We start from the raw sequence: 11,948 nt of genomic DNA, 5'->3' as shown, positions 1-11,948 counted from the left end.
GGGAGACGCGGTGGCTGGGGCTGGCAGGAGACTGTCATGAGATGAAAGTGGCCCTTCTTCCATTCCTCTCCTCCCGCCCTGCTGTCAGCACTTTTTAATGTCAAACGGTGCGAGCGGTTGGTGGGGCTAGTTTCTGTCTCCATGTATGTATTTTTTTTCACTTTCCCCAGAACTTCTGCCAGATGAATTCACTGTTTGGGTGCAACTGGAGCACTGTGCGGGTGGGCCTGCAGACACCCTTTTCACCAGGACCTCCAGCTGAACTTTTTTTCGGGTCTTCCTCTGAGGCAAAATCTTGTCAGGGAAGGACTCCTTCCCACCTTGCTATACTTGAATCCTGGACTGCCCTGGGTCTAAAGCTGGCCTTACACAAGCTACCACCAAGACCAGTGCAGGCATCACACTGTGAATACCACCTGTGTGATAACCCAGTCCCTGCGCACGGGTTTGTAATTTAAGGGACCCGGGTGTCTCTGCCACCAAGCCATCTCTGCAGTGGATCTGGGCCACAAGACCCCCCAAAAAAGTAATTTCTGCAGCCTAGCTGATGGGAGGTACCTGACTGAGCCATGGTGAGTGGATTGATTATGATCACAAGCCCAAGCTGTCCCCTGTTGTGCAGATGCAGATCAGGATACATTTCGACACTGCTGAGACTGAAACTGCCCCCTTTTTCTAAATATAAGCTCAGTAAGCCCAGCTTAGTTGTCAGGGGTCTACGTGTCCGTGCTGTGGGTTGGAGCAGTGCTGCCTTGGCCGTGCTGTGCTTGGCCTGGCACAGGGCCGCTGCCTGTTTCCCGGGGGTGATGTGTGGGACATCGGGGCTGTCCCCAAACCGGTGGGCTCGGTGCCTGCCCTCTGCTCAGGGGTGTGCGCCGTGCTGTTTCGCAGCAGAGTGTGTTTGGTGAGGAGCTTTGCCTGTCTTAAGCACCTTTCGAATACATTGGGCACAGCTCATTGAATCCTTTAACAATCCGGCTCTGTCTCCTCGCCCCCCTCTTCCCCACAGCCAATGCCTGTTTTCAAGAAGCAGCAGTGGCTCAGGCTCCCTCCTGCCCTCTCCCCACAGTCCCGTGGGCTCTGTCGCCATCCCTCCTGCAAGGGGACTGTCCCCCCTTGACACCCCGTTTTGTAGAGCCCTCTCTGAAAAGAGAGGATTTTGTTGTTGGCAGATCACTCCCGCTCAGGAGGATTTTCCAGAACTCAGCAATTCCCAGGCCCTACCCCTGCATGGTGAGAGCTGGGTAATGGGCCATTAACCAGAGGAAGGGGAAATCTCCAGTGGCTGCAAGCAACAATAACAACAAAACAACCCTAAAACAACAAAGCATACCCAAGAAAAATGCACCAAACATCAGGACAAGTTGCAAGGAGAGGGGAAAAAAAAAAAAAAAAAGCAAATTTAGAGAGATGTGATTGTAAAACCTTGGTTAAAAACCAAAGCCCTGGTAAAGTAGTTGCATTCCCCAATGAAGAGGAGAGTGGTTTAGATGTGAGTCACACAGCTCCAGCCCCAACAGTTCCTCTGCCCCTGCCCTCACCAGTCCCAAAATGCTCACTGCTGGGCTGGGGATGCAGCAGGAGAACAGTGAGTGAAAGTGCTGGGACCCCAGCATCTCTGCCCAAGGCAGCAGCTGGATCTGGGACAGGTAAGAGGGAAGGAGCAGATACAGGCTGAGGCAGGTGGGAAGCTGGGGAGATGGTCCTCCTCGGGGCGTGCATGGGTATGGTAGGGCTGAGGGTGTGATGAGGGGGGAGCAGGGGTGCTGAGTGTGTGCAGATAGCAGCTATTCAGGGAGGTAATGAGGTGCAGGGGCTGAAAATGAAGCAGTGCAGGAGCAGGCAAGGCACTTGCAGTAGCCGCAATGTCCCTGAGCTAGCTAGTGTCAATGGCTTGTAAATCTTTAATGGCCTACCCATTTAGTTGAGCTGTGCACCCAGTATAATAAAGCTCTTTGGGGCAGGGAATGAGCACCCACTTGGGAGTTAGACCGGTGCTGCTCTGCTGAGGCACTTGTTTTGCTGGCGGGTGCTGGGACAAACTCTTCAGCAGTGCCTCGCACGGGAGAGACCGATGGCTCTGCAGCCTCCCAGCTCTGCTGCCAGACAAACAATGCAAATCATTCTTTCCAGAGCTGCATCCGTAGTTTTACTGTTCTCATTGCAAATTCACTTGCTTTGCTCTCCGGCTAAATACTTTGCACCTGCAAACATGCACTTGAATGCCATTTTGGTGGTGCTGCTGGTTGGAAATCAATATTAATTTACTTGTGCGTATAAATACAGAAATGTATTTATAAGTTTCAGATCAGTTGCAAACACATGCAAATTCTGTACATAAATTCTCACTCATTTATGTAATCTGTTCAGTAATATCATTAAGGAGAGCACATCCGCTGCCTGACTGGAGTTATATTTGCAATGCGCTGAGATCAGCTGTGACTGTTTGCTCACTGCACCTCCATGCCCGTGCAGTTCTCAGCAGTGGGTGGGTGACGCTCTGGCTCCAGGCACCTTCTGCCTTTTTCCTGTGATATGCTATTACTGTATTAAGGGTGAGGAGGTGTTTTTTTTTTATTATTATTATTACGTTTATTATTTTTTTATTTGTTTGGGTTTTGTTTGCTCTATTGAGGACGAGTTGGTTTGGTTCAGGATTTTGGGAAATATTCTGTGGTGTGTCACATAGGGAAGGATTTTCTGGTTTCTCTTGGACTGAAAACCTGTTGCAAAGTCACCTGTGATTGCACACGCAGTGGGTTTGATAGCATAGCCGGTCTCCTGCAGCCTTGTATCCCTCCAGCTGCAGATCATGAGGAGAGTACGAATTATTTACAATTCTACAAAAAAGAAACATGGTCAAGCAAGACATCATTAAAATACACTCTTAACAAAGCGCCGTGTGTGTATTTCTCAGAGATGTCATTTGAGAAGTGCCCACTAAATTACTGCTCAGAGAAGTAACTTTGAATGAAAGGAAAAATCATCTGGTTAAACATATTGTATGTCAGTGCTGAGAAAATCATTAACATATATATGCTGTAGAGAAGAGAATTCACCAGCTAAAGTCTATCAATAAAGATATACCACATTTTTATGATGCTGGAATTAAAGAGACCTGATAGAATAATACCACACTCATTTTATTTAAAAATATGGTCTTGTCAAAGCTGTTTCCCTTTCAGGATAGATGAAACTCAGCCGTATCAATATTACTGATTTTAAATCGTCATTTTTTAAGCTGAATGCTTTATTATTTTTAATTATTTAATAATTCCAGCAGATGTGAATTGGTCAGGCCACTGATTTCTTGGTAAGCCATTTTGACTATTGAAAATGCTAGGAAAGCAATCCTGAGAAAAGGCACAGAATTTTGTATGCACAACAATATATTCAGTAATATTGTCACTTTCCACACCAAAACATTCCTGAATAAGGCATTTGGTTCAATGAACATGCATTTTGAATATAAATTTTGGGCCTGCCTTAGAAGTTGCAAGATGAAGCACACAGGAATGAAGATCCCTCCCTGTATGTACCTAAGGTAGAATAAACCGAATACTGTGTTGCACTATTTGATAGGTAATACATTGCTATGACAGGTTGCAGTGTTAGGGTGCTTTACCCCAGGGCAGAATTAAGGTCAAATACTGACTTTTAGCTTTCTTTTTTTTTTTTTTTCCCCTTTTGCATAGAAGTCCTCATTTCATGAATATGAATTTTTGCATTTGATTTCTTATACTGTTTTAAAAGAGGAAAAATGAAACAAAGACAAACAGGAACAACTAAAACTCAAGAGGAGGTGTGTGCTGGTGGGGGCTGAGTGCAAAAAAGGGAACGGATGGCTACAGCCAGATGAGCATAGGTCCAGATACTCAAGCATGTACATACGTTAAAATATTCTGCACCATTACCTAGCCCAAGGAGCAGTACCGACCTGCCCTCCTTACAGCTGGTGGTCTCTCTGTTTGCCATGGTAGATTTGAGACTGAGCTCATGATAACGTGTCTAAATAGGGCATATTGATATTAAAATAACCATCTTGCAGATATGTTTTATTGTGCAATGGGCGCATGAGATCTTTGTTGCGTGCATACTGGCTGGGTTTTCCTAAACCGAGGACTTGAGCTGCCCTCCTAGCTGCCATTTCTCTGCTGGGAACCGAGTGTCTATTTGATGCCGACGTCTCTGCCGACAGGAGCAGCACCACAGGCACGTTTTGCACGCCGTCCTGTTGCTCTGGTCTGAAGGCAGTGAGCAAGCAACCCCCGGCAGGACTGCGGAGAGGCGCGGGGCGACCGCTGCTCGCCCACACGTCCCGTTTAGGCTGCAGAGCTCCAGCCTGTGAAAGGGATGTGTGTCGGTTACACTGCGTACGCACGTGCTTGTTAGTGGATAATCTGATGGTGCACATTCGCTGTGGCTTGTGCAACTGAATGACTGCACACAGGGGGCTGGGTATTAATTACACGCTTGAGAGACGTGTGTCTGTGTGTGTAGCTGCGGTGCCGGGGAAGACCCCGAGCTTGTCGCCTGCTCCCGGTGTTCGCGCAGCTGCGGTGTGGAGCTGCGACCTGCTATTTGCACTCTCGGTGGGGTTTTTTCAGCCCTTGCTGGACAGCCTCTGCACGCAGCCGTGCCCCAGCATGTGTAGGTAGGGTAGGCTTGCTGCCCACCGGGTGGGTTTTATAGACTCTGCGTGCGCCTTCCTGAGCACAGCTCTGAGACCACGGCCAGCCGCTGAACTCCGGTGGTAACAAACAGCCCCATTAATGCAGTGTCACAGATTTCATTAGGGCGTCAGTCCCAACCAACGTGGCCATAAATCAGGGAGATGGTACAAGGGCTTGCAGGCCCTGGTTTCAAGGGCCACATAGCCAGAGACTCATAACGCTCAAGAGGAAATGATCATGAATATTATTTAAAAAATCAGAAATGTATATTAGAAAATCTCTGAGCTTATCAGATGGAGTGAGGTTGGGTAATAGCTGTTATTTATACTGCTTGTGCAGAGTGATAAAGTGGTGCTTTATGACCTGTGGTTTATCACTTAGAATAAGAGTCATGTGACTCCATTAAGGTTCCTTCTGTAGAAATGAAAAAGGGTAAATTAATGTGTTTTTTTTTTTTTTATTGTTAAATATTTGCACTCTCCTAAACCCAGTTTTTATTTTCTCTACTTAAGAAGTAGTGTATAAGCACAAATAAGTTTAAGTTTTGATTGATGGAGAGGTGGGGTGAAAACTCCCTTTATGTCAAAGGCTCTCTGGAGTGAGCCAGCCTCCCACCCGCTAATGTCTATCAGCAGGGCTGGGTTCAGAGGGGAGGGACAGACAACTCAGCCAGCATGGTTACACCACAAAAGCTGCTCCTCTCGGCCTCTCCAACCCATCACCTGCTCAAGAAACAGGCTGAAATCCTGCTGCCACCTCAGACCTCGATGTTGCTCCAGGAAGGGAGAGGGGGATCCATGGAGAACAGGGATGGATGCAGCCTGGGCGGTCTGTGCAATGAGGAAGAAGAGCTGTAGGCTGAGACGAGATGCTGCCAGGAAAGCACAGGCTCCCTGTGTGAAAAGAAGTTGGTTTACTTGATGATGTCTTGACGTGAGTCCCAGAAGCAGTCCGTGTAGGCATCCATATGGGCCCTGCCATGGCAGTATGCTCCATGGAGAGCCATGGACAACCTGCCAGGACAACACAGTCCCTGGGACCTGAATAGGAGAGGAGAACCATAATAGTGTTATTCAAGAGACTATACCATTGCAGAATGACCTGCGAGCTGCAGCTGACAGGAAGGCAGAGGGCACATGGCTGTATGTGACTCGGTTTCCCTGCTCGTAAAGTGGAAGCTATCATTTTCACCTTCTTTGGAAAGTATCTGTCAAGGGCAATTTTAAAAATACCTGTGGGGAAAAAAAAAAAAGGACGGAGAGTTTGCTAAAATTTTGAATAATATTTTCTCAATTTTTCTCCCTCAAAATCTGGATCTTATTCTGTTTTGAAGAACAAAAGTATTTTTGAATTCTCAGAACTAGAAAAAAAAAGTTTGAGAAAGCTAAAAAAAAAACACAGGTGGAAATGTGAGGAAGCTGCCAGCATATTCTTGCTACCTCTCTTCCCTTAGATTTTGAAAGAGTGAATTTAAATACTTGGTGCCAGTTTTAAAATCCAGGTCTGTAAGAGTGCTTGCAGAGAAGGGTTGATGGACCAGGTGTCACAGGCACACAGACAAATTTCTTTGTGATTTTGAATTGGTGGCCTTCAGAGAGGCCCCTTCAACCCTCCTCTTCCCCCTGCCTACCTCGATGTTCAGGGATTTGAGCCCCACACTGCGTGCTTACCTTGTCCATCCACACAGCCCATATGCTGGCAGGACACAGTACAGAACCACTCTTCTCTCAGAGAGTGGGAGCAGTCTATGCAGGCAGAAGGGGCTTTGTTGGCACACACAAAAACTGTGACTTAACAGGCAGGAGGCTGGGGACTCCAGCTCTTTCTGGACAGTAGATGCCAGCTCCCTGGCTAGACTATACATTCAGGCTCTGTGCCCCACAGCCAGATGTGCCTTGAGAGCTCTTCAGACTGTTTTGTTGTGTGTTTTGTGCTGAGCCCCATGATGGGGAAGGCTCTTCTCTCCAGGTGAGGATTTGAGCATGGGTCGTGGCTTTTAAGTGACCTTCTCTGTAGGCAGCATTCAGCCTGATGTCTCGCTCTCTCAGCATATTGCCAGCATGTTCCTCATAGTCATTTCCCATCATGGCTACGTGCTAATTGTCTCTAGGGGAAGTGAGGAGAAGGCTTATTAATCTGTGCACTCAGGAAAGGTTGTAAATCACCGTGTGTTTCCAGCGATAAAATTGGCTAAATAAATTAAAACAAGCACTAATGACCCAAACAGAGCCCTGATGTAGTGGGAGTGGGCTAGGGCACATAGCTGTGTTTGGGTATAGGGTACACCTCATTCGTATAGTTTCTTTCTTCTGACAGCACCCTTAGACATCTCCAGCCATATTACCTTCACCCCAGCTGGTGTGCCCCCATGCATCACCGGTATTGCACGCTCCTCACCCCTCTGCTGCAGCAATTGCCTGAGCTTTGTAGCTCAGTTTTCTATTCCTTTTGCTTTTCAATCCAGCAAAGCTTGGATTTCCTTCATCCTTGTTCTCTGGGACTTCTCAACAAACTCAGTGAAATTTTCTTTAGTTTTATTTTAATATGCTAAACAGCATTGAAGCCAACAGAGATGTGCATCCATTAACAACAGCACAGCTGTCATTTTAGGTATTAGTGTAAAAAATTTGGTCAGAAAGATTTTGCAAACTAAATAAAAAGATAGGTTTACAGAGTCTGTCTGGTGATGAACAGCCAGGGTGGAAAAGTCTTCCCATAGTCCTGTTTTCCAGCAACCTCTTTCATCTGGGAGGCATGCAAAATCCTTCACTGAATATTCATCAAGTGCCACTGAAATGTCTGATCAAGCTCTCTGGAGAAGATTTTGGTAACCAGGCAGTCCTGTTTTCTATGCAGTAAGTGTCCCCACTAAGTCAGAAGTTACCCAAAAATCCTCTGAGAATATCCTCCAACATTTTCTGGGATGATTAAATACTACTTGGTGACCACGTCTCTCAAGAGAGATCACAAGAAAAGGAGTTTCCTTGGTACGATCTTCAGAGAGGATGCACTGAATCATTGCACTGCAGGCTTACCACTTTTCTGCTTTTTTCCTCAGAAGATCTGGATCTCTGGGCTTTCCCTGGCCCACAGGGGCTGAAGGAATCCTTCTGCCACGGACAGCCACTGCTGCTGCTATGTGCACAGACATGAGGGCTGTGCAAAGGTGAGGAAGGGGAGGCGCTGCCATGTGGAGTCAGACACGAGCAGAGGCTCCTGCTCCACAGTGCGCTCCCCAGACTTGTGCGTTCTGGGATTGTCTGTTCAGGTCACGCCAAACCCTTCTCTTGTTTCATCCTGGGTAGATTTGGTGCTTCTAGATGTCCGCTGGAGAATCAGGACACAGGATCTAAAGGTGGCAGTGCTGAAACTTCTGTCTCTGCTTCCTCACCTGCCTGGCTGCAACTACAACATAAGAACTGCTAAGAAAAGGGTTTTCAAAGTCATCGAAAAACCACTATTCTCTTTTTTTCATTTGTGTTTTCTGTAAAAAGCATACAGATGGGATGCCAGCAGCCCACCTGAGCTCAGAAGTCTGCAGAGCTTTTGCTCTGCTTGCTGTCACCACTGCAGCAGTGCACAGCAGGCAACAGCTCAGCATCTTGGGCCTTAGCAGAGCTCTTATCTTAAGAAAGAGAATACAGAATGTTGTCTCACTATTTGTTCCTGAAAATAGAAAATTTTTACTAAACAATTGTCTCCTTTGGAAATTATTTTCCATACCCTTTACTCAAAATATTTTCTGTTTTCATTAATTGTATTTGATTTTTAAACTTTCACTTATTCTCATTCTCTCCCCTTTTCTGAATTACGAGCATTTTCAAAATCAATAGGGCTGCAGGAAGGTAAAGAGAAACAGGAGAGGACATTCACCCTCAAAAATTAAAAAAAAATTAAAAATGGATTCATCCATTTAGAAAGAGAGGAAACAAAATTAACAAGGAGAGCTTTGAGCTTTCTGGTTTGCCCAGCAAATTGTCAATTCCTTTTGCACCGAGCGCTGGGCCCGATCCTTCTCCGGCAGAGTGCAGCCAAGAATTACAAAGCGAGTCAACAGACGGTGGAACTGAGTTCATCTGAAAAGTAGCCAGAAAAAAAAACTCGAGCCATGCTCAAGGTGTCCATTTTTAGAAGGAAATTTGCTTAGGGAGAGGAATACCAGCACATTCAGGGTGAGTGGCTCCTTGCGTGCGTGTGTGTTTTGGATCTCAGCACAGCAAAGGGGTGTCTTGCCACCCCCAGGGGTCGGGAATAGTGCATGCATGGGGAGGACCTATTATATTATTTTTCTTCCACCTTAATGAACTCCTCTCATGTCCACCTCTGATCAGTGGAGTATGACAGAGGGTGATTGAAGGCCAGTCTCCCAGGAAATGAAGTTTGTTCACACAGTCCAAGTATGCTGGCCCTACTGCTGCCTGCCTCTGATTTATAGGACCGAAAATTCCTTCCTCCGGTAACAATAACGCTCTTAAACTCCAGACCCCTCTCCCTCACAGAACCTCCAGACAGGGCAGGCTGAGCCCGAGAGAGACGGGAGGCACCCAGCAAATATATCCATCAACACAACTCGGGTTTCAAAGGCATACGAGACCCCACAGGGTTAGGCTCACAAAGGTGGGAGTGGAGGAGTCTGGCCATCACCCTGCAGCACCTCTTCCTGGGATGGGGCAGGACCAGGAGGGACTATGCCCCAGAGAGGGACAGGAGCCACGGCATCTCCTACGAGCAGGATGAGAGCCCAGGGTGGTGGTCTGAGGGGAATTTGAGCCATCTGGCTGATGGGTGCTGCTGGGGCTGGGAACGAGTCTGCTCGAGGGTCTCCCTGTGTCAGAGATTTCCTCCTGCACTTCTCCAACATGTCCTGGAAAGCATCCTCTCCAGAGTATGATGGGGTCCACACCAGGCCCAGCTATCAGAAAAGCGTTTGGTAACCAGTGTCCATAGGCAAACGTAACAGGCAGGAGTTGTTCCCCAGCTCAAAGACCAAACAGCGCTGTCTGGACATATCCAGGCCACGCACCAGCCAGCCCTAGGCCTCCTCTTTGGTATTGCAGCAGAGTTATTACTTCTCATGTAGTTTTTATTTCAGTCCAGAAAAGACTGAAATAGCAAGAGAAGTGTGCAGCAGCCACCAGAGTGGCACACACGTGTGTTGCACGCCCTGTGATGCGGCCCGTGGCAGTGCCCAGGGGTGTGTGGCATGCTGGTGTGGGGCTGGAGGTTTTGTCCATACCATCTAGGGGGACTGGCTCGTGGCACACGCTGTTCCTCAGGCCAGGGCCAGGTACTGCCTCAGACTGACGTATTTCCAAGGCAGGGAGCCTGTAGTTAATTAAACAGCATGGATGATCTGGGGGCACATTGTTTCCAGGCTTTATTTTATTTAGTAACATAGACACAGCCCGGCAGAGTGGCTCTAAGGGCTCCAAGCTGGCTCCAAACTGTCAAGACACAGAACACACACACACACGTGTATGCACACACACACGCTTTTTGGAGTCGGGGCCCCAGGTTTGAGCTCCATGTTACTGTCAGAGTTTTGGGTCAAGGGGAGACAAAGAGCTTGAGCCCTTTTGCAACAGGACTCTCGTGTTGCCAAATTTCAAGTCAAACCCTGGCAAGAAACAAGCTCATTCTGTAACCTTTTTTTTTTTTTCTTTTTTATCATTTACTTATTAACAGCTCTCTTTGGCTCTCACCTGAAGCTGCTGACCTGTTCCTCTTAGACAGGGCAATTAGCAGGGAGACAATGATCTGCAGAGGGCAAGGAGCAGCCTGTGCTGGGGAGGGGGTGGAGGTGGGGAAGGGCTGCAGGAGGCAAAGGGTCGCCACAGAAAGAGCTATTTATGGCCCCGAGAAGGAGGATTCAGTAAAAGGCCATCGAGCTTGACTTCCTCTTGATCTATCCATTCTGGGAGATACTGGTGTACCTCCCTGCCCCCGTGGACTTCCAGTGTCCCCAGTGGCTAGGTACTGGGCTAGGCTGGTGAAGGTGGCCCTCATGTCAGCTCCATTAAACCTGTGGGGTGTTTTTTTAAGGGAGAAGGAAGGGATCTTCCCAGCCCTGTAGTAAGTAACTGCTTCTGGACAGAGAGACGGGAGAACTGTTCACTCTGCCCGATGGAGAGACTCATTTTCCCCTCACAATGTTTGCTGTGGGACATTACTTAGACAGAAGGCCTGTGGGACAGTAACTCCACGTTCATGCTGGTAACTAGCACAGAGGGCTCTGATCTCTATCTCACAGTCTTCTGTGCTAACCACAGTGCAAGTAATTGCTTGACAAAGAGAGAGAGCAAGTCTGACTTAAACATGAGTGGCTGACCTACAAATCTTTTCCAGCCCTTGATGTTCTGCTACAATGTTTTGGAGAATACCTCTTGTAAACTATGAGTATTTTCCTATTTGTTTTCTCCATATCACCTTTCCTTCATTCCAGGAACCTGACGAGACTGGTCAGAACCATAGGGGCTCCTGGGCTAAGACCTCAGCAAGAAATGAGCTTTGTGGTGTAACTGAGTGACGATGTGTGAGAAGAACCCTTCCTCTAAAAAACTGCCCGTGGAGAGAAGGGTTAAAGGGTTGATACTAAGTTAGACAACCATGTTAAATGGCATATAAAAAGGAAGTTGGTAATTTCTAATCTTTTTTTTTTTTTTTAAATGAAAAATTGACTTTTTAAAATGAAAAGCATTTTTATGGAGCACTCCTGTGAGATGCCTAATGTTTTGGCCCTGATCTAGCTAGATATTTAAACATGCACTTCATTTCTTCAGCTGCTCATGTGCTTAAATATTTTGCTGGGTCAAGTCCAGAGCTCTCAGCTTTCTGCGTGGTGTCAAAGGACCAGGTCTGCGTTTGCAGTAGCATTACTGAACTCAGCCTATAATGATTTTAATCATCACACAGAAAGCATTTCCCGTGAATGTAACTATCCAAGAAAAAAACTTTAACAAATTTCCCTGGGATTTCTCTCTTAGATGTGCGTTTTCTGATAGTGCTCTAGCAGAGGAATTTACTACTCAGTGTATTTGTGACCAAGGTACTTTTAAGTAAAATTTAGTGGGAACTATTGGAAAATAATTTTATTTCCAAAAGTCCAGGATTCTCACCCAATACCTTACTTTAAAAGTGACTGAAGACCCAGAGGGAAAGAAATCGAGTGTGTGACCCTTAAATCCAGTCAAAGCTGACCAGGATAGTTTGAATAATTCACAGAATTGATTTAGCAAACAATTTCAAACAATAGATGGAGGGGAATTATCAGTTGAT

General features: G+C 46.8%; 1 long non-coding RNA gene across 1 annotated transcript; it reads left to right on the top strand.

Moving 5' to 3' along the window:
• The first annotated feature begins 251 nt into the window (after positions 1-251).
• Positions 252-9,212, top strand: LOC308197707. Its single transcript, XR_013953229.1, has 3 exons — positions 252-1,649; positions 7,732-7,839; positions 7,979-9,212. It is a non-coding gene; the product is annotated as an uncharacterized lncRNA (long non-coding RNA).
• The last annotated feature ends 2,736 nt before the right edge of the window (positions 9,213-11,948 follow it).

Source organism: Anser brachyrhynchus (genome assembly GCF_964034855.1).
Source record: "Anser brachyrhynchus genome assembly, chromosome: 6".
NCBI classification, from domain to species: Eukaryota; Metazoa; Chordata; class Aves; order Anseriformes; family Anatidae; genus Anser; species Anser brachyrhynchus.
This window is presented reverse-complemented; position numbering and strand designations above follow the sequence as displayed.